This window comes from Leptodactylus fuscus, chromosome 1 (assembly GCF_031893055.1).
Source record: "Leptodactylus fuscus isolate aLepFus1 chromosome 1, aLepFus1.hap2, whole genome shotgun sequence".
NCBI lineage: Eukaryota > Metazoa > Chordata > Amphibia > Anura > Leptodactylidae > Leptodactylus > Leptodactylus fuscus.
This window is the reverse complement of record NC_134265.1, coordinates 95,812,344-95,831,940: the sequence shown is the minus strand read 5'-3', so window position 1 is coordinate 95,831,940 and position 19,597 is coordinate 95,812,344. Positions and strand designations below refer to the sequence as shown.

General features: G+C 52.2%; 22 non-coding genes and 2 pseudogenes across 22 annotated transcripts; all 24 read left to right on the top strand.

Annotated features, from left to right (window-relative positions):
- Positions 1-247: 247 nt before the first annotated feature.
- LOC142191277 (5S ribosomal RNA) lies at positions 248-366 on the top strand. The gene has a single exon (XR_012714882.1). It is a non-coding gene; the product is annotated as a 5S ribosomal RNA (ribosomal RNA).
- A 714-nt stretch (positions 367-1,080) lies between these two features.
- Positions 1,081-1,199, top strand: LOC142189902 (5S ribosomal RNA). The gene has a single exon (XR_012713850.1). It is a non-coding gene; the product is annotated as a 5S ribosomal RNA (ribosomal RNA).
- A 714-nt stretch (positions 1,200-1,913) lies between these two features.
- On the top strand, positions 1,914-2,022 carry LOC142190382 (5S ribosomal RNA; annotated as a pseudogene).
- Positions 2,023-2,736: 714 nt separating this feature from the next.
- Positions 2,737-2,855, top strand: LOC142190303 (5S ribosomal RNA). The gene has a single exon (XR_012714224.1). It is a non-coding gene; the product is annotated as a 5S ribosomal RNA (ribosomal RNA).
- Positions 2,856-3,569: 714 nt separating this feature from the next.
- Positions 3,570-3,688, top strand: LOC142191276 (5S ribosomal RNA). Its single transcript, XR_012714881.1, has one exon. It is a non-coding gene; the product is annotated as a 5S ribosomal RNA (ribosomal RNA).
- A 715-nt stretch (positions 3,689-4,403) lies between these two features.
- Positions 4,404-4,522, top strand: LOC142191275 (5S ribosomal RNA). The gene has a single exon (XR_012714880.1). It is a non-coding gene; the product is annotated as a 5S ribosomal RNA (ribosomal RNA).
- A 714-nt stretch (positions 4,523-5,236) lies between these two features.
- On the top strand, positions 5,237-5,355 carry LOC142191274 (5S ribosomal RNA). Its single transcript, XR_012714879.1, has one exon. It is a non-coding gene; the product is annotated as a 5S ribosomal RNA (ribosomal RNA).
- A 714-nt stretch (positions 5,356-6,069) lies between these two features.
- LOC142189979 (5S ribosomal RNA) lies at positions 6,070-6,188 on the top strand. The gene has a single exon (XR_012713921.1). It is a non-coding gene; the product is annotated as a 5S ribosomal RNA (ribosomal RNA).
- A 715-nt stretch (positions 6,189-6,903) lies between these two features.
- Positions 6,904-7,022, top strand: LOC142191273 (5S ribosomal RNA). Its single transcript, XR_012714878.1, has one exon. It is a non-coding gene; the product is annotated as a 5S ribosomal RNA (ribosomal RNA).
- Positions 7,023-7,736: 714 nt separating this feature from the next.
- Positions 7,737-7,855, top strand: LOC142190036 (5S ribosomal RNA). Its single transcript, XR_012713974.1, has one exon. It is a non-coding gene; the product is annotated as a 5S ribosomal RNA (ribosomal RNA).
- Positions 7,856-8,570: 715 nt separating this feature from the next.
- LOC142191272 (5S ribosomal RNA) lies at positions 8,571-8,689 on the top strand. Its single transcript, XR_012714877.1, has one exon. It is a non-coding gene; the product is annotated as a 5S ribosomal RNA (ribosomal RNA).
- A 714-nt stretch (positions 8,690-9,403) lies between these two features.
- LOC142191270 (5S ribosomal RNA) lies at positions 9,404-9,522 on the top strand. Its single transcript, XR_012714875.1, has one exon. It is a non-coding gene; the product is annotated as a 5S ribosomal RNA (ribosomal RNA).
- A 715-nt stretch (positions 9,523-10,237) lies between these two features.
- LOC142191269 (5S ribosomal RNA) lies at positions 10,238-10,356 on the top strand. The gene has a single exon (XR_012714874.1). It is a non-coding gene; the product is annotated as a 5S ribosomal RNA (ribosomal RNA).
- A 714-nt stretch (positions 10,357-11,070) lies between these two features.
- LOC142189977 (5S ribosomal RNA) lies at positions 11,071-11,189 on the top strand. The gene has a single exon (XR_012713919.1). It is a non-coding gene; the product is annotated as a 5S ribosomal RNA (ribosomal RNA).
- A 699-nt stretch (positions 11,190-11,888) lies between these two features.
- On the top strand, positions 11,889-12,007 carry LOC142190193 (5S ribosomal RNA). Its single transcript, XR_012714121.1, has one exon. It is a non-coding gene; the product is annotated as a 5S ribosomal RNA (ribosomal RNA).
- Positions 12,008-12,721: 714 nt separating this feature from the next.
- Positions 12,722-12,840, top strand: LOC142191268 (5S ribosomal RNA). Its single transcript, XR_012714873.1, has one exon. It is a non-coding gene; the product is annotated as a 5S ribosomal RNA (ribosomal RNA).
- A 715-nt stretch (positions 12,841-13,555) lies between these two features.
- LOC142191267 (5S ribosomal RNA) lies at positions 13,556-13,674 on the top strand. The gene has a single exon (XR_012714872.1). It is a non-coding gene; the product is annotated as a 5S ribosomal RNA (ribosomal RNA).
- A 714-nt stretch (positions 13,675-14,388) lies between these two features.
- Positions 14,389-14,507, top strand: LOC142191265 (5S ribosomal RNA). The gene has a single exon (XR_012714871.1). It is a non-coding gene; the product is annotated as a 5S ribosomal RNA (ribosomal RNA).
- A 713-nt stretch (positions 14,508-15,220) lies between these two features.
- On the top strand, positions 15,221-15,339 carry LOC142189828 (5S ribosomal RNA). The gene has a single exon (XR_012713780.1). It is a non-coding gene; the product is annotated as a 5S ribosomal RNA (ribosomal RNA).
- A 714-nt stretch (positions 15,340-16,053) lies between these two features.
- LOC142191264 (5S ribosomal RNA) lies at positions 16,054-16,172 on the top strand. Its single transcript, XR_012714870.1, has one exon. It is a non-coding gene; the product is annotated as a 5S ribosomal RNA (ribosomal RNA).
- A 714-nt stretch (positions 16,173-16,886) lies between these two features.
- LOC142191263 (5S ribosomal RNA) lies at positions 16,887-17,005 on the top strand. Its single transcript, XR_012714869.1, has one exon. It is a non-coding gene; the product is annotated as a 5S ribosomal RNA (ribosomal RNA).
- A 714-nt stretch (positions 17,006-17,719) lies between these two features.
- LOC142190381 (5S ribosomal RNA) lies at positions 17,720-17,828 on the top strand (annotated as a pseudogene).
- A 714-nt stretch (positions 17,829-18,542) lies between these two features.
- Positions 18,543-18,661, top strand: LOC142190198 (5S ribosomal RNA). Its single transcript, XR_012714126.1, has one exon. It is a non-coding gene; the product is annotated as a 5S ribosomal RNA (ribosomal RNA).
- Positions 18,662-19,375: 714 nt separating this feature from the next.
- Positions 19,376-19,494, top strand: LOC142191262 (5S ribosomal RNA). The gene has a single exon (XR_012714868.1). It is a non-coding gene; the product is annotated as a 5S ribosomal RNA (ribosomal RNA).
- The last annotated feature ends 103 nt before the right edge of the window (positions 19,495-19,597 follow it).

The window sequence follows — 19,597 nt, the reverse complement described above, 5'->3', positions numbered from 1 at the left end:
TCTTAGCCCTGCGCAGACCTTGCGCCCAGCCCTTTTGAAAGAGGGCGGCTGCGGCCTGTGACTGGTTGCTGAACAACACCTGTGGGTATAAGGGCCGCCCCCAGCTCTTGCACTGCTCCTGTTGGAGTATGAAGTTCCCTTAAGAGAAGGCAAAAAGTGAAGAAAAAGGTCTAGCGTGAAGTAGTGCAAAGGGCTGCCAGCAGCCAGGCTGCAAAGTAGAAGAGGAGTAAGTGAGAAGCCTGTCTCTGCCTACGGCCACACCACCCTGAACACGCCCGATCTCGTCTGATCTCGGAAGCTAAGCAGGGTCGGGCCTGGTTAGTACTTGGATGGGAGACCGCCTGGGAATACCAGGTGCTGTAGGCTTTTGCTTTTCCTCACTTCCACCAGCAGGGGTCACTCTCCTCTATGCCATTTTTACATTCACTTTTTACACTGCACACTTGCTTCTTTTACATTCGCTTTCTCTCTTGCACTCTTTAGGCCTTGCAAAATCCTAGTATTCTCAGTCTTACCGCTATCACTCTTAGCAGCCGCAGCGGGCGTGGTGGCCACCAGCGTTGTGGCTTTTTTCTTTTAATAATAGCAGGCTTCATTTCCATAGTATCTGGGCCTCCCGCCGGGCTGGAAGCCATAGCTAGTAACCTGCAGACCAATTTACAGGGCAACACAGGCTGAACATCTTTGCAGACAACGCGCCCTAAGAAAAGAGAAGCTGACTGAAAAGCAGCTTCGCTTCCAGGCACGGGCAACCATCTCAACTTCTTCCTTAGCCGACTACTGGACAATGGGCTCTGGTCCAGCTTGCTCTTTCTTTCACCCCCGGGATGGTTTCTTAGCCCTGCGCAGACCTTGCGCCCAGCCCTTTTGAAAGAGGGCGGCTGCGGCCTGTGACTGGTTGCTGAACAACACCTGTGGGTATAAGGGCCGCCCCCAGCTCTTGCACTGCTCCTGTTGGAGTATGAAGTTCCCTTAAGAGAAGGCAAAAAGTGAAGAAAAAGGTCTAGCGTGAAGTAGTGCAAAGAGCTGCCAGCAGCCAGGCTGCAAAGTAGAAGAGGAGTAAGTGAGAAGCCTGTCTCTGCCTACAGCCACACCACCCTGAACACGCCCGATCTCGTCTGATCTCGGAAGCTAAGCAGGGTCGGGCCTGGTTAGTACTTGGATGGGAGACCGCCTGGGAATACCAGGTGCTGTAGACTTTTGCTTTTCCTCACTTCCACCAGCAGGGGTCACTCTCCTCTATGCCATTTTTACATTCACTTTTTACACTGCACACTTGCTTCTTTTACATTCGCTTTCTCTCTTGCACTCTTTAGGCCTTGCAAAATCCTAGTATTCTCAGTCTTACCGCTATCACTCTTAGCAGCCGCAGCGGGCGTGGTGGCCACCAGCGTTGTAGCTTTTTACTTTTAATAATAGCAGGCTTCATTTCCATAGTATCTGGGCCTCCCGCCGGGCTGGAAGCCATAGCTAGTAACCTGCAGACCAATTTACAGGGCAACACAGGCTGAACATCTTTGCAGACAACGCGCCCTAAGAAAAGAGAAGCTGACTGAAAAGCAGCTTCGCTTCCAGGCACGGGCAACCATCTCAACTTCTTCCTTAGCCGACTCCTGGACAATGGGCTCTGGTCCAGCTTGCTCTTTCTTTCACCCCCGGGATGGTTTCTTAGCCCTGCGCAGACCTTGCGCCCAGCCCTTTTGAAAGAGGGCGGCTGCGGCCTGTGACTGGTTGCTGAACAACACCTGTGGGTATAAGGGCCGCCCCCAGCTCTTGCACTGCTCCTGTTGGAGTATGAAGTTCCCTTAAGAGAAGGCAAAAAGTGAAGAAGAAGGTCTAGCGTGAAGTAGTGCAAAGGGCTGCCAGCAGCCAGGCTGCAAAGTAGAAGAGGAGTAAGTGAGAAGCCTGTCTCTGCCTACGGCCACACCACCCTGAACACGCCTGATCTCGGAAGCTAAGCAGGGTCGGGCCTGGTTAGTACTTGGATGGGAGACCGCCTGGGAATACCAGGTGCTGTAGGCTTTTGCTTTTCCTCACTTCCACCAGCAGGGGTCACTCTCCTCTATGCCATTTTTACATTCACTTTTTACACTGCACACTTGCTTCTTTTACATTCGCTTTCTCTCTTGCACTCTTTAGGCCTTGCAAAATCCTAGTATTCTCAGTCTTACCGCTATCACTCTTAGCAGCCGCAGCAGGCGTGGTGGCCACCAGCGTTGTGGCTTTTTTCTTTTAATAATAGCAGGCTTCATTTCCATAGTATCTGGGCCTCCCGCCGGGCTGGAAGCCATAGCTAGTAACCTGCAGACCAATTTACAGGGCAACACAGGCTGAACATCTTTGCAGACAACGCGCCCTAAGAAAAGAGAAGCTGACTGAAAAGCAGCTTCGCTTCCAGGCACGGGCAACCATCTCAACTTCTTCCTTAGCCGACTACTGGACAATGGGCTCTGGTCCAGCTTGCTCTTTCTTTCACCCCCGGGATGGTTTCTTAGCCCTGCGCAGACCTTGCGCCCAGCCCTTTTGAAAGAGGGCGGCTGCGGCCTGTGACTGGTTGCTGAACAACACCTGTGGGTATAAGGGCCGCCCCCAGCTCTTGCACTGCTCCTGTTGGAGTATGAAGTTCCCTTAAGAGAAGGCAAAAAGTGAAGAAAAAGGTCTAGCGTGAAGTAGTGCAAAGGGCTGCCAGCAGCCAGGCTGCAAAGTAGAAGAGGAGTAAGTGAGAAACCTGTCTCTGCCTACAGCCACACCACCCTGAACACGCCTTTTCTCGTCTGATCTCGGAAGCTAAGCAGGGTCGGGCCTGGTTAGTACTTGGATGGGAGACCGCCTGGGAATACCAGGTGCTGTAGGCTTTTGCTTTTCCTCACTTCCACCAGCAGGGGTCACTCTCCTCTATGCCATTTTTACATTCACTTTTTACACTGCACACTTGCTTCTTTTACATTCGCTTTCTCTCTTGCACTCTTTAGGCCTTGCAAAATCCTAGTATTCTCAGTCTTACCGCTATCACTCTTAGCAGCCGCAGCGGGCGTGGTGGCCACCAGCGTTGTGGCTTTTTACTTTTAATAATAGCAGGCTTCATTTCCATAGTATCTGGGCCTCCCGCCGGGCTGGAAGCCATAGCTAGTAACCTGCAGACCAATTTACAGGGCAACACAGGCTGAACATCTTTGCAGACAACGTGCCCTAAGAAAAGAGAAGCTGACTGAAAAGCAGCTTCGCTTCCAGGCACGGGCAACCATCTCAACTTCTTCCTTAGCCGACTCCTGGACAATGGGCTCTGGTCCAGCTTGCTCTTTCTTTCACCCCCGGGATGGTTTCTTAGCCCTGCGCAGACCTTGCGCCCAGCCCTTTTGAAAGAGGGCGGCTGCGGCCTGTGACTGGTTGCTGAACAACACCTGTGGGTATAAGGGCCGCCCCCAGCTCTTGCACTGCTCCTGTTGGAGTATGAAGTTCCCTTAAGAGAAGGCAAAAAGTGAAGAAAAAGGTCTAGCGTGAAGTAGTGCAAAGAGCTGCCAGCAGCCAGGCTGCAAAGTAGAAGAGGAGTAAGTGAGAAGTTTGTCTCCGCCTACGGCCACACCACCCTGAACACGCCCGATCTCGTCTGATCTCGGAAGCTAAGCAGGGTCGGGCCTGGTTAGTACTTGGATGGGAGACCGCCTGGGAATACCAGGTGCTGTAGGCTTTTGCTTTTCCTCACTTCCACCAGCAGGGGTCACTCTCCTCTATGCCATTTTTACATTCACTTTTTACACTGCACACTTGCTTCTTTTACATTCGCTTTCTCTCTTGCACTCTTTAGGCCTTGCAAAATCCTAGTATTCTCAGTCTTACCGCTATCACTCTTAGCAGCCGCAGCGGGTGTGGTGGCCACCAGCGTTGTGGCTTTTTACTTTTAATAATAGCAGGCTTCATTTCCATAGTATCTGGGCCTCCCGCCGGGCTGGAAGCCATAGCTAGTAACCTGCAGACCAATTTACAGGGCAACACAGGCTGAACATCTTTGCAGACAACGTGCCCTAAGAAAAGAGAAGCTGACTGAAAAGCAGCTTCGCTTCCAGGCACGGGCAACCATCTCAACTTCTTCCTTAGCCGACTCCTGGACAATGGGCTCTGGTCCAGCTTGCTCTTTCTTTCACCCCCGGGATGGTTTCTTAGCCCTGCGCAGACCTTGCGCCCAGCCCTTTTGAAAGAGGGCGGCTGCGGCCTGTGACTGGTTGCTGAACAACACCTGTGGGTATAAGGGCCGCCCCCCAGCTCTTGCACTGCTCCTGTTGGAGTATGAAGTTCCCTTAAGAGAAGGCAAAAAGTGAAGAAAAAGGTCTAGCGTGAAGTAGTGCAAAGGGCTGCCAGCAGCCAGGCTGCAAAGTAGAAGAGGAGTAAGTGAGAAGCCTGTCTCTGCCTACGGCCACACCACCCTGAACACGCCCGATCTCGTCTGATCTCGGAAGCTAAGCAGGGTCGGGCCTGGTTAGTACTTGGATGGGAGACCGCCTGGGAATACCAGGTGCTGTAGGCTTTTGCTTTTCCTCACTTCCACCAGCAGGGGTCACTCTCCTCTATGCCATTTTTACATTCACTTTTTACACTGCACACTTGCTTCTTTTACATTCGCTTTCTCTCTTGCACTCTTTAGGCCTTGCAAAATCCTAGTATTCTCAGTCTTACCGCTATCACTCTTAGCAGCCGCAGCGGGCGTGGTGGCCACCAGCGTTGTGGCTTTTTACTTTTAATAATAGCAGGCTTCATTTCCATAGTATCTGGGCCTCCCGCCGGGCTGGAAGCCATAGCTAGTAACCTGCAGACCAATTTACAGGGCAACACAGGCTGAACATCTTTGCAGACAACGTGCCCTAAGAAAAGAGAAGCTGACTGAAAAGCAGCTTCGCTTCCAGGCACGGGCAACCATCTCAACTTCTTCCTTAGCCGACTCCTGGACAATGGGCTCTGGTCCAGCTTGCTCTTTCTTTCACCCCCGGGATGGTTTCTTAGCCCTGCGCAGACCTTGCGCCCAGCCCTTTTGAAAGAGGGCGGCTGCGGCCTGTGACTGGTTGCTGAACAACACCTGTGGGTATAAGGGCCGCCCCCAGCTCTTGCACTGCTCCTGTTGGAGTATGAAGTTCCCTTAAGAGAAGGCAAAAAGTGAAGAAAAAGGTCTAGCGTGAAGTAGTGCAAAGAGCTGCCAGCAGCCAGGCTGCAAAGTAGAAGAGGAGTAAGTGAGAAGCCTGTCTCTGCCTACGGCCACACCACCCTGAACACGCCCGATCTCGTCTGATCTCGGAAGCTAAGCAGGGTCGGGCCTGGTTAGTACTTGGATGGGAGACCGCCTGGGAATACCAGGTGCTGTAGGCTTTTGCTTTTCCTCACTTCCACCAGCAGGGGTCACTCTCCTCTATGCCATTTTTACATTCACTTTTTACACTGCACACTTGCTTCTTTTACATTCGCTTTCTCTCTTGCACTCTTTAGGCCTTGCAAAATCCTAGTATTCTCAGTCTTACCGCTATCACTCTTAGCAGCCGCAGCGGGCGTGGTGGCCACCAGCGTTGTGGCTTTTTTCTTTTAATAATAGCAGGCTTCATTTCCATAGTATCTGGGCCTCCCGCCGGGCTGGAAGCCATAGCTAGTAACCTGCAGACCAATTTACAGGGCAACACAGGCTGAACATCTTTGCAGACAACGCGCCCTAAGAAAAGAGAAGCTGACTGAAAAGCAGCTTCGCTTCCAGGCACGGGCAACCATCTCAACTTCTTCCTTAGCCGACTACTGGACAATGGGCTCTGGTCCAGCTTGCTCTTTCTTTCACCCCCGGGATGGTTTCTTAGCCCTGCGCAGACCTTGCGCCCAGCCCTTTTGAAAGAGGGCGGCTGCGGCCTGTGACTGGTTGCTGAACAACACCTGTGGGTATAAGGGCCGCCCCCAGCTCTTGCACTGCTCCTGTTGGAGTATGAAGTTCCCTTAAGAGAAGGCAAAAAGTGAAGAAAAAGGTCTAGCGTGAAGTAGTGCAAAGGGCTGCCAGCAGCCAGGCTGCAAAGTAGAAGAGGAGTAAGTGAGAAGACTGTCTCTGCCTACAGCCACACCACCCTGAACACGCCCGATCTCGTCTGATCTCGGAAGCTAAGCAGGATCGGGCCTGGTTAGTACTTGGATGGGAGACCGCCTGGGAATACCAGGTGCTGTAGGCTTTTGCTTTTCCTCACTTCCACCAGCAGGGGTCACTCTCCTCTATGCCATTTTTACATTCACTTTTTACACTGCACACTTGCTTCTTTTACATTCGCTTTCTCTCTTGCACTCTTTAGGCCTTGCAAAATCCTAGTATTCTCAGTCTTACCGCTATCACTCTTAGCAGCCGCAGCGGGCGTGGTGGCCACCAGCGTTGTGGCTTTTTACTTTTAATAATAGCAGGCTTCATTTCCATAGTATCTGGGCCTCCCGCCGGGCTGGAAGCCATAGCTAGTAACCTGCAGACCAATTTACAGGGCAACACAGGCTGAACATCTTTGCAGACAACGCGCCCTAAGAAAAGAGAAGCTGACTGAAAAGCAGCTTCGCTTCCAGGCACGGGCAACCATCTCAACTTCTTCCTTAGCCGACTACTGGACAATGGGCTCTGGTCCAGCTTGCTCTTTCTTTCACCTCCGGGATGGTTTCTTAGCCATGCGCAGACCTTGCGCCCAGCCCTTTTGAAAGAGGGCGGCTGCGGCCTGTGACTGGTTGCTGAACAACACCTGTGGGTATAAGGGCCGCCCCCCAGCTCTTGCACTGCTCCTGTTGGAGTATGAAGTTCCCTTAAGAGAAGGCAAAAAGTGAAGAAGAAGGTCTAGCGTGAAGTAGTGCAAAGAGCTGCCAGCAGCCAGGCTGCAAAGTAGAAGAGGAGTAAGTGAGAAGCCTGTCTCTGCCTACGGCCACACCACCCTGAACACGCCCGATCTCGTCTGATCTCGGAAGCTAAGCAGGGTCGGGCCTGGTTAGTACTTGGATGGGAGACCGCCTGGGAATACCAGGTGCTGTAGGCTTTTGCTTTTCCTCACTTCCACCAGCAGGGGTCACTCTCCTCTATGCCATTTTTACATTCACTTTTTACACTGCACACTTGCTTCTTTTACATTCGCTTTCTCTCTTGCACTCTTTAGGCCTTGCAAAATCCTAGTATTCTCAGTCTTACCGCTATCACTCTTAGCAGCCGCAGCGGGCGTGGTGGCCACCAGCGTTGTGGCTTTTTACTTTTAATAATAGCAGGCTTCATTTCCATAGTATCTGGGCCTCCCGCCGGGCTGGAAGCCATAGCTAGTAACCTGCAGACCAATTTACAGGGCAACACAGGCTGAACATCTTTGCAGACAACGCGCCCTAAGAAAAGAGAAGCTGACTGAAAAGCAGCTTCGCTTCCAGGCACGGGCAACCATCTCAACTTCTTCCTTAGCCGACTACTGGACAATGGGCTCTGGTCCAGCTTGCTCTTTCTTTCACCCCCGGAATGGTTTCTTAGCCCTGCGCAGACCTTGCGCCCAGCCCTTTTGAAAGAGGGCGGCTGCGGCCTGTGACTGGTTGCTGAACAACACCTGTGGGTATAAGGGCCGCCCCCAGCTCTTGCACTGCTCCTGTTGGAGTATGAAGTTCCCTTAAGAGAAGGCAAAAAGTGAAGAAAAAGGTCTAGCGTGAAGTAGTGCAAAGGGCTGCCAGCAGCCAGGCTGCAAAGTAGAAGAGGAGTAAGTGAGAAGCCTGTCTCCGCCTACGGCCACACCACCCTGAACACGCCCGATCTCGTCTGATCTCGTAAGCTAAGCAGGGTCGGGCCTGGTTAGTACTTGGATGGGAGACCGCCTGGGAATACCAGGTGCTGTAGGCTTTTGCTTTTCCTCACTTCCACCAGCAGGGGTCACTCTCCTCTATGCCATTTTTACATTCACTTTTTACACTGCACACTTGCTTCTTTTACATTCGCTTTCTCTCTTGCACTCTTTAGGCCTTGCAAAATCCTAGTATTCTCAGTCTTACCGCTATCACTCTTAGCAGCCGCAGCGGGCGTGGTGGCCACCAGCGTTGTGGCTTTTTACTTTTAATAATAGCAGGCTTCATTTCCATAGTATCTGGGCCTCCCGCCGGGCTGGAAGCCATAGCTAGTAACCTGCAGACCAATTTACAGGGCAACACAGGCTGAACATCTTTGCAGACAACGCGCCCTAAGAAAAGAGAAGCTGACTGAAAAGCAGCTTCGCTTCCAGGCACGGGCAACCATCTCAACTTCTTCCTTAGCCGACAACTGGACAATGGGCTCTGGTCCAGCTTGCTCTTTCTTTCACCCCCGGGATGGTTTCTTAGCCCTGCGCAGACCTTGCGCCCAGCCCTTTTGAAAGAGGGCGGCTGCGGCCTGTGACTGGTTGCTGAACAACACCTGTGGGTATAAGGGCCGCCCCCCAGCTCTTGCACTGCTCCTGTTGGAGTATGAAGTTCCCTTAAGAGAAGGCAAAAAGTGAAGAAGAAGGTCTAGCGTGAAGTAGTGCAAAGAGCTGCCAGCAGCCAGGCTGCAAAGTAGAAGAGGAGTAAGTGAGAAGCCTGTCTCTGCCTACGGCCACACCACCCTGAACACGCCCGATCTCGTCTGATCTCGGAAGCTAAGCAGGGTCGGGCCTGGTTAGTACTTGGATGGGAGACCGCCTGGGAATACCAGGTGCTGTAGGCTTTTGCTTTTCCTCACTTCCACCAGCAGGGGTCACTCTCCTCTATGCCATTTTTACATTCACTTTTTACACTGCACACTTGCTTCTTTTACATTCGCTTTCTCTCTTGCACTCTTTAGGCCTTGCAAAATCCTAGTATTCTCAGTCTTACCGCTATCACTCTTAGCAGCCGCAGCGGGCGTGGTGGCCACCAGCGTTGTGGCTTTTTACTTTTAATAATAGCAGGCTTCATTTCCATAGTATCTGGGCCTCCCGCCGGGCTGGAAGCCATAGCTAGTAACCTGCAGACCAATTTACAGGGCAACACAGGCTGAACATCTTTGCAGACAACGTGCCCTAAGAAAAGAGAAGCTGACTGAAAAGCAGCTTCGCTTCCAGGCACGGGCAACCATCTCAACTTCTTCCTTAGCCGACTCCTGGACAATGGGCTCTGGTCCAGCTTGCTCTTTCTTTCACCCCCGGGATGGTTTCTTAGCCCTGCGCAGACCTTGCGCCCAGCCCTTTTGAAAGAGGGCGGCTGCGGCCTGTGACTGGTTGCTGAACAACACCTGTGGGTATAAGGGCCGCCCCCAGCTCTTGCACTGCTCCTGTTGGAGTATGAAGTTCCCTTAAGAGAAGGCAAAAAGTGAAGAAAAAGGTCTAGCGTGAAGTAGTGCAAAGAGCTGCCAGCAGCCAGGCTGCAAAGTAGAAGAGGAGTAAGTGAGAAGCCTGTCTCTGCCTACGGCCACACCACCCTGAACACGCCCGATCTCGTCTGATCTCGGAAGCTAAGCAGGGTCGGGCCTGGTTAGTACTTGGATGGGAGACCGCCTGGGAATACCAGGTGCTGTAGGCTTTTGCTTTTCCTCACTTCCACCAGCAGGGGTCACTCTCCTCTATGCCATTTTTACATTCACTTTTTACACTGCACACTTGCTTCTTTTACATTCGCTTTCTCTCTTGCACTCTTTAGGCCTTGCAAAATCCTAGTATTCTCAGTCTTACCGCTATCACTCTTAGCAGCCGCAGCGGGCGTGGTGGCCACCAGCGTTGTAGCTTTTTACTTTTAATAATAGCAGGCTTCATTTCCATAGTATCTGGGCCTCCCGCCGGGCTGGAAGCCATAGCTAGTAACCTGCAGACCAATTTACAGGGCAACACAGGCTGAACATCTTTGCAGACAACGTGCCCTAAGAAAAGAGAAGCTGACTGAAAAGCAGCTTCGCTTCCAGGCACGGGCAACCATCTCAACTTCTTCCTTAGCCGACTCCTGGACAATGGGCTCTGGTCCAGCTTGCTCTTTCTTTCACCCCCGGGATGGTTTCTTAGCCCTGCGCAGACCTTGCGCCCAGCCCTTTTGAAAGAGGGCGGCTGCGGCCTGTGACTGGTTGCTGAACAACACCTGTGGGTATAAGGGCCGCCCCCCAGCTCTTGCACTGCTCCTGTTGGAGTATGAAGTTCCCTTAAGAGAAGGCAAAAAGTGAAGAAGAAGGTCTAGCGTGAAGTAGTGCAAAGGGCTGCCAGCAGCCAGGCTGCAAAGTAGAAGAGGAGTAAGTGAGAAGCCTGTCTCTGCCTACGGCCACACCACCCTGAACACGCCCGATCTCGTCTGATCTCGGAAGCTAAGCAGGGTCGGGCCTGGTTAGTACTTGGATGGGAGACCGCCTGGGAATACCAGGTGCTGTAGGCTTTTGCTTTTCCTCACTTCCACCAGCAGGGGTCACTCTCCTCTATGCCATTTTTACATTCACTATTTACACTGCACACTTGCTTCTTTTACATTCGCTTTCTCTCTTGCACTCTTTAGGCCTTGCAAAATCCTAGTATTCTCAGTCTTACCGCTATCACTCTTAGCAGCCGCAGCGGGCGTGGTGGCCACCAGCGTTGTGGCTTTTTTCTTTTAATAATAGCAGGCTTCATTTCCATAGTATCTGGGCCTCCCGCCGGGCTGGAAGCCATAGCTAGTAACCTGCAGACCAATTTACAGGGCAACACAGGCTGAACATCTTTGCAGACAACGCGCCCTAAGAAAAGAGAAGCTGACTGAAAAGCAGCTTCGCTTCCAGGCACGGGCAACCATCTCAACTTCTTCCTTAGCCGACTACTGGACAATGGGCTCTGGTCCAGCTTGCTCTTTCTTTCACCCCCGGGATGGTTTCTTAGCCCTGCGCAGACCTTGCGCCCAGCCCTTTTGAAAGAGGGCGGCTGCGGCCTGTGACTGGTTGCTGAACAACACCTGTGGGTATAAGGGCCGCCCCCAGCTCTTGCACTGCTCCTGTTGGAGTATGAAGTTCCCTTAAGAGAAGGCAAAAAGTGAAGAAAAAGGTCTAGCGTGAAGTAGTGCAAAGGGCTGCCAGCAGCCAGGCTGCAAAGTAGAAGAGGAGTAAGTGAGAAGACTGTCTCTGCCTACAGCCACACCACCCTGAACACGCCCGATCTCGTCTGATCTCGGAAGCTAAGCAGGATCGGGCCTGGTTAGTACTTGGATGGGAGACCGCCTGGGAATACCAGGTGCTGTAGGCTTTTGCTTTTCCTCACTTCCACCAGCAGGGGTCACTCTCCTCTATGCCATTTTTACATTCACTTTTTACACTGCACACTTGCTTCTTTTACATTCGCTTTCTCTCTTGCACTCTTTAGGCCTTGCAAAATCCTAGTATTCTCAGTCTTACCGCTATCACTCTTAGCAGCCGCAGCGGGCGTGGTGGCTTTTTACTTTTAATAATAGCAGGCTTCATTTCCATAGTATCTGGGCCTCCCGCCGGGCTGGAAGCCATAGCTAGTAACCTGCAGACCAATTTACAGGGCAACACAGGCTGAACATCTTTGCAGACAACGCGCCCTAATAAAAGAGAAGCTGACTGAAAAGCAGCTTCGCTTCCAGGCACGGGCAACCATCTCAACTTCTTCCTTAGCCGACTCCTGGACAATGGGCTCTGGTCCAGCTTGCTCTTTCTTTCACCCCCGGGATGGTTTCTTAGCCCTGCTTAGACCTTGCGCCCAGCCCTTTTGAAAGAGGGCGGCTGCGGCCTGTGACTGGTTGCTGAACAACACCTGTGGGTATAAGGGCCGCCCCCAGCTCTTGCACTGCTCCTGTTGGAGTATGAAGTTCCCTTAAGAGAAGGCAAAAAGTGAAGAAAAAGGTCTAGCGTGAAGTAGTGCAAAAGGCTGCCAGCAGCCAGGCTGCAAAGTAGAAGAGGAGTAAGTGAGAAGCCTGTCTCTGCCTACGGCCACACCACCCTGAACACGCCCGATCTTGTCTGATCTCGGAAGCTAAGCAGGGTCAGGCCTGGTTAGTACTTGGATGGGAGACCGCCTGGGAATACCAGGTGCTGTAGGCTTTTGCTTTTCCTCACTTCCACCAGCAGGGGTCACTCTCCTCTATGCCATTTTTACATTCACTTTTTACACTGCACACTTGCTTCTTTTACATTCGCTTTCTCTCTTGCACTCTTTAGGCCTTGCAAAATCCTAGTATTCTCAGTCTTACCGCTATCACTCTTAGCAGCCGCAGCGGGCGTGGTGGCCACCAGCGTTGTGGCTTTTTTCTTTTAATAATAGCAGGCTTCATTTCCATAGTATCTGGGCCTCCCGCCGGGCTGGAAGCCATAGCTAGTAACCTGCAGACCAATTTACAGGGCAACACAGGCTGAACATCTTTGCAGACAACGCGCCCTAAGAAAAGAGAAGCTGACTGAAAAGCAGCTTCGCTTCCAGGCACGGGCAACCATCTCAACTTCTTCCTTAGCCGACTACTGGACAATGGGCTCTGGTCCAGCTTGCTCTTTCTTTCACCCCCGGGATGGTTTCTTAGCCCTGCGCAGACCTTGCGCCCAGCCCTTTTGAAAGAGGGCGGCTGCGGCCTGTGACTGGTTGCTGAACAACACCTGTGGGTATAAGGGCCGCCCCCAGCTCTTGCACTGCTCCTGTTGGAGTATGAAGTTCCCTTAAGAGAAGGCAAAAAGTGAAGAAAAAGGTCTAGCGTGAAGTAGTGCAAAGGGCTGCCAGCAGCCAGGCTGCAAAGTAGAAGAGGAGTAAGTGAGAAGCCTGTCTCCGCCTACGGCCACACCACCCTGAACACGCCCGATCTCGTCTGATCTCGGAAGCTAAGCAGGGTCGGGCCTGGTTAGTACTTGGATGGGAGACCGCCTGGGAATACCAGGTGCTGTAGGCTTTTGCTTTTCCTCACTTCCACCAGCAGGGGTCACTCTCCTCTATGCCATTTTTACATTCACTTTTTACACTGCACACTTGCTTCTTTTACATTCGCTTTCTCTCTTGCACTCTTTAGGCCTTGCAAAATCCTAGTATTCTCAGTCTTACCGCTATCACTCTTAGCAGCCGCAGCGGGCGTGGTGGCCACCAGCGTTGTGGCTTTTTACTTTTAATAATAGCAGGCTTCATTTCCATAGTATCTGGGCCTCCCGCCGGGCTGGAAGCCATAGCTAGTAACCTGCAGACCAATTTACAGGGCAACACAGGCTGAACATCTTTGCAGACAACGCGCCCTAAGAAAAGAGAAGCTGACTGAAAAGCAGCTTCGCTTCCAGGCACGGGCAACCATCTCAACTTCTTCCTTAGCCGACAACTGGACAATGGGCTCTGGTCCAGCTTGCTCTTTCTTTCACCCCCGGGATGGTTTCTTAGCCCTGCGCAGACCTTGCGCCCAGCCCTTTTGAAAGAGGGCGGCTGCGGCCTGTGACTGGTTGCTGAACAACACCTGTGGGTATAAGGGCCGCCCCCCAGCTCTTGCACTGCTCCTGTTGGAGTATGAAGTTCCCTTAAGAGAAGGCAAAAAGTGAAGAAGAAGGTCTAGCGTGAAGTAGTGCAAAGAGCTGCCAGCAGCCAGGCTGCAAAGTAGAAGAGGAGTAAGTGAGAAGCCTGTCTCTGCCTACGGCCACACCACCCTGAACACGCCCGATCTCGTCTGATCTCGGAAGCTAAGCAGGGTCGGGCCTGGTTAGTACTTGGATGGGAGACCGCCTGGGAATACCAGGTGCTGTAGGCTTTTGCTTTTCCTCACTTCCACCAGCAGGGGTCACTCTCCTCTATGCCATTTTTACATTCACTTTTTACACTGCACACTTGCTTCTTTTACATTCGCTTTCTCTCTTGCACTCTTTAGGCCTTGCAAAATCCTAGTATTCTCAGTCTTACCGCTATCACTCTTAGCAGCCGCAGCGGGCGTGGTGGCCACCAGCGTTGTGGCTTTTTACTTTTAATAATAGCAGGCTTCATTTCCATAGTATCTGGGCCTCCCGCCGGGCTGAAAGCCATAGCTAGTAACCTGCAGACCAATTTACAGGGCAACACAGGCTGAACATCTTTGCAGACAACGCGCCCTAAGAAAAGAGAAGCTGACTGAAAAGCAGCTTCGCTTCCAGGCACGGGCAACCATCTCAACTTCTTCCTTAGCCGACTCCTGGACAATGGGCTCTGGTCCAGCTTGCTCTTTCTTTCACCCCCGGGATGGTTTCTTAGCCCTGCGCAGACCTTGCGCCCAGCCCTTTTGAAAGAGGGCGGCTGCGGCCTGTGACTGGTTGCTGAACAACACCTGTGGGTATAAGGGCCGCCCCCAGCTCTTGCACTGCTCCTGTTGGAGTATGAAGTTCCCTTAAGAGAAGGCAAAAAGTGAAGAAAAAGGTCTAGCGTGAAGTAGTGCAAAGGGCTGCCAGCAGCCAGGCTGCAAAGTAGAAGAGGAGTAAGTGAGAAGCCTGTCTCTGCCTACGGCCACACCACCCTGAACACGCCCGATCTCGTCTGATCTCGGAAGCTAAGCAGGGTCGGGCCTGGTTAGTACTTGGATGGGAGACCGCCTGGGAATACCAGGTGCTGTAGGCTTTTGCTTTTCCTCACTTCCACCAGCAGGGGTCACTCTCCTCTATGCCATTTTTACATTCACTTTTTACACTGCACACTTGCTTCTTTTACATTCGCTTTCTCTCTTGCACTCTTTAGGCCTTGCAAAATCCTAGTATTCTCAGTCTTACCGCTATCACTCTTAGCAGCCGCAGCGGGCGTGGTGGCCACCAGCGTTGTGGCTTTTTTCTTTTAATAATAGCAGGCTTCATTTCCATAGTATCTGGGCCTCCCGCCGGGCTGGAAGCCATAGCTCGTAACCTGCAGACCAATTTACAGGGCAACACAGGCTGAACATCTTTGCAGACAACGCGCCCTAAGAAAAGAGAAGCTGACTGAAAAGCAGCTTCGCTTCCAGGCACGGGCAACCATCTCAACTTCTTCCTTAGCCGACTACTGGACAATGGGCTCTGGTCCAGCTTGCTCTTTCTTTACCCCCGGGATGGTTTCTTAGCCCTGCGCAGACCTTGCGCCCAGCCCTTTTGAAAGAGGGCGGCTGCGGCCTGTGACTGGTTGCTGAACAACACCTGTGGGTATAAGGGCCGCCCCCAGCTCTTGCACTGCTCCTGTTGGAGTATGAAGTTCCCTTAAGAGAAGGCAAAAAGTGAAGAAGAAGGTCTAGCGTGAAGTAGTGCAAAGGGCTGCCAGCAGCCAGGCTGCAAAGTAGAAGAGGAGTAAGTGAGAAGCCTGTCTCTGCCTACGGCCGCACCACCCTGAACACGCCCGATCTCGTCTGATCTCGGAAGCTAAGCAGGGTCGGGCCTGGTTAGTACTTGGATGGGAGACCGCCTGGGAATACCAGGTGCTGTAGGCTTTTGCTTTTCCTCACTTCCACCAGCAGGGGTCACTCTCCTCTATGCCATTTTTACATTCACTTTTTACACTGCACACTTGCTTCTTTTACATTCGCTTTCTCTCTTGCACTCTTTAGGCCTTGCAAAATCCTAGTATTCTCAGTCTTACCGCTATCACTCTTAGCAGCCGCAGCGGGCGTGGTGGCCACCAGCGTTGTGGCTTTTTACTTTTAATAATAGCAGGCTTCATTTCCATAGTATCTGGGCCTCCCGCCGGGCTGGAAGCCATAGCTAGTAACCTGCAGACCAATTTACAGGGCAACACAGGCTGAACATCTTTGCAGACAACGTGCCCTAAGAAAAGAGAAGCTGACTGAAAAGCAGCTTCGCTTCCAGGCACGGGCAACCATCTCAACTTCTTCCTTAGCCGACTCCTGGACAATGGGCTCTGGTCCAGCTTGCTCTTTCTTTCACCCCCGGGATGGTTTCTTAGCCCTGCGCAGACCTTGCGCCCAGCCCTTTTGAAAGAGGGCGGCTGCGGCCTGTGACTGGTTGCTGAACAACACCTGTGGGTATAAGGGCCGCCCCCAGCTCTTGCACTGCTCCTGTTGGAGTATGAAGTTCCCTTAAGAGAAGGCAAAAAGTGAAGAAAAAGGTCTAGCGTGAAGTAGTGCAAAGGGCTGCCAGCAGCCAGGCTGCAAAGTAGAAGAGGAGTAAGTGAGAAGCCTGTCTCTGCCTACGGCCACACCACCCTGAACACGCCCGATCTCGTCTGATCTCGGAAGCTAAGCAGGGTCGGGCCTGGTTAGTACTTGGATGGGAGACCGCCTGGGAATACCAGGTGCTGTAGGCTTTTGGTTTTCCTCACTTCCACCAGCAGGGGTCACTCTCCTCTATGCCATTTTTACATTCACTTTTTACACTGCACACTTGCTTCTTTTACATTCGCTTTCTCTCTTGCACTCTTTAGGCCTTGCAAAATCCTAGTATTCTCAGTCTTACCGCTATCACTCTTAGCAGCCGCAGCGGGCGTGGTGGCCACCAGCGTTGTGGCTTTTTACTTTTAATAATAGCAGGCTTCATTTCCATAGTATCTGGGCCTCCCGCCGGGCTGGAAGCCATAGCTAGTAACCTGCAGACCAATTTACAGGGCAACACAGGCTGAACATCTTTGCAGACAACGTGCCCTAAGAAAAGAGAAGCTGACTGAAAAGCAGCTTCGCTTCCAGGCACGGGCAACCATCTCAACTTCTTCCTTAGCCGACTCCTGGACAATGGGCTCTGGTCCAGCTTGCTCTTTCTTTCACCCCCGGGATGGTTTCTTAGCCCTGCGCAGACCTTGCGCCCAGCCCTTTTGAAAGAGGGCGGCTGCGGCCTGTGACTGGTTGCTGAACAACACCTGTGGGTATAAGGGCCGCCCCCAGCTCTTGCACTGCTCCTGTTGGAGTATGAAGTTCCCTTAAGAGAAGGCAAAAAGTGAAGAAAAAGGTCTAGCGTGAAGTAGTGCAAAGGGCTGCCAGCAGCCAGGCTGCAAAGTAGAAGAGGAGTAAGTGAGAAGCCTGTCTCTGCCTACGGCCACACCACCCTGAACACGCCCGATCTCGTCTGATCTCGGAAGCTAAGCAGGGTCGGGCCTGGTTAGTACTTGGATGGGAGACCGCCTGGGAATACCAGGTGCTGTAGGCTTTTGGTTTTCCTCACTTCCACCAGCAGGGGTCACTCTCCTCTATGCCATTTTTACATTCACTTTTTACACTGCACACTTGCTTCTTTTACATTCGCTTTCTCTCTTGCACTCTTTAGGCCTTGCAAAATCCTAGTATTCTCAGTCTTACCGCTATCACTCTTAGCAGCCGCAGCGGGCGTGGTGGCCACCAGCGTTGTGGCTTTTTACTTTTAATAATAGCAGGCTTCATTTCCATAGTATCTGGGCCTCCCGCCGGGCTGGAAGCCATAGCTAGTAACCTGCAGACCAATTTACAGGGCAACACAGGCTGAACATCTTTGCAGACAACGTGCCCTAAGAAAAGAGAAGCTGACTGAAAAGCAGCTTCGCTTCCAGGCACGGGCAACCATCTCAACTTCTTCCTTAGCCGACTCCTGGACAATGGGCTCTGGTCCAGCTTGCTCTTTCTTTCACCCCCGGGATGGTTTCTTAGCCCTGCGCAGACCTTGCGCCCAGCCCTTTTGAAAGAGGGCGGCTGCGGCCTGTGACTGGTTGCTGAACAACACCTGTGGGTATAAGGGCCGCCCCCAGCTCTTGCACTGCTCCTGTTGGAGTATGAAGTTCCCTTAAGAGAAGGCAAAAAGTGAAGAAAAAGGTCTAGCGTGAAGTAGTGCAAAGGGCTGCCAGCAGCCAGGCTGCAAAGTAGAAGAGGAGTAAGTGAGAAGCCTGTCTCTGCCTACGGCCACACCACCCTGAACACGCCTGATCTCGGAAGCTAAGCAGGGTCGGGCCTGGTTAGTACTTGGATGGGAGACCGCCTGGGAATACCAGGTGCTGTAGGCTTTTGCTTTTCCTCACTTCCACCAGCAGGGGTCACTCTCCTCTATGCCATTTTTACATTCACTTTTTACACTGCACACTTGCTTCTTTTACATTCGCTTTCTCTCTTGCACTCTTTAGGCCTTGCAAAATCCTAGTATTCTCAGTCTTACCGCTATCACTCTTAGCAGCCGCAGCGGGCGTGGTGGCCACCAGCGTTGTGGCTTTTTACTTTTAATAATAGCAGGCTTCATTTCCATAGTATCTGGGCCTCCCGCCGGGCTGGAAGCCATAGCTAGTAACCTGCAGACCAATTTACAGGGCAACACAGGCTGAACATTTTTGCAGACAACGCGCCCTAATAAAAGAGAAGCTGACTGAAAAGCAGCTTCGCTTCCAGGCACGGGCAACCATCTCAACTTCTTCCTTAGCCGACTCCTGGACAATGGGCTCTGGTCCAGCTTGCTCTTTCTTTCACCCCCGGGATGGTTTCTTAGCCCTGCGCAGACCTTGCGCCCAGCCCTTTTGAAAGAGGGCGGCTGCGGCCTGTGACTGGTTGCTGAACAACACCTGTGGGTATAAGGGCCGCCCCCAGCTCTTGCACTGCTCCTGTTGGAGTATGAAGTTCCCTTAAGAGAAGGCAAAAAGTGAAGAAAAAGGTCTAGCGTGAAGTAGTGCAAAGAGCTGCCAGCAGCCAGGCTGCAAAGTAGAAGAGGAGTAAGTGAGAAGTCTGTCTCTGCCTACGGCCACACCACCCTGAACACGCCCGATCTTGTCTGATCTCGGAAGCTAAGCAGCGTCGGGCCTGGTTAGTACTTGGATGGGAGACCGCCTGGGAATACCAGGTGCTGTAGGCTTTTGCTTTTCCTCACTTCCACCAGCAGGGGTCACTCTCCTCTATGCCATTTTTACTTTCACTATTTACACTGCACACTTGCTTCTTTTACATTCGCTTTCTCTCTTGCACTCTTTAGGCCTTGCAAAATCCTAGTATTCTCAGTCTTACCGCTATCACTCTTAGCAGCCGCAGCGGGCGTGGTGGCCACCAGCGTTGTGGCTTTTTACTTTTAATAATAGCAGGCTTCATTTCCATAGTATCTGGGCCTCCCGCCGGGCTGGAAGCCATAGCTAGTAACCTGCAGACCAATTTACAGGGCAACACAGGCTGAACATCTTTGCAGACAACGTGCCCTAAGAAAAGAGAAGCTGACTGAAAAGCAGCTTCGCTTCCAGGCACGGGCAACCATCTCAACTTCTTCCTTAGCCGACTCCTGGACAATGGGCTCTGGTCCAGCTTGCTCTTTCTTTCACCCCCAGGATGGTTTCTTAGCCCTGCGCAGACCTTGCGCCCAGCCCTTTTGAAAGAGGGCGGCTGCGGCCTGTGACTGGTTGCTGAACAACACCTGTGGGTATAAGGGCCGCCCCCAGCTCTTGCACTGCTCCTGTTGGAGTATGAAGTTCCCTTAAGAGAAGGCAAAAAGTGAAGAAAAAGGTCTAGCGTGAAGTAGTGCAAAAGGCTGCCAGCAGCCAGGCTGCAAAGTAGAAGAGGAGTAAGTGAGAAGCCTGTCTCTGCCTACGGCCACACCACCCTGAACACGCCCGATCTCGTCTGATCTCGGAAGCTAAGCAGGGTCGGGCCTGGTTAGTACTTGGATGGGAGACCGCCTGGGAATACCAGGTGCTGTAGGCTTTTGCATTTCCTCACTTCCACCAGCAGGGGTCACTCTCCTCTATGCCATTTTTACATTCACTTTTTACACTGCACACTTGCTTCTTTTACATTCGCTTTCTCT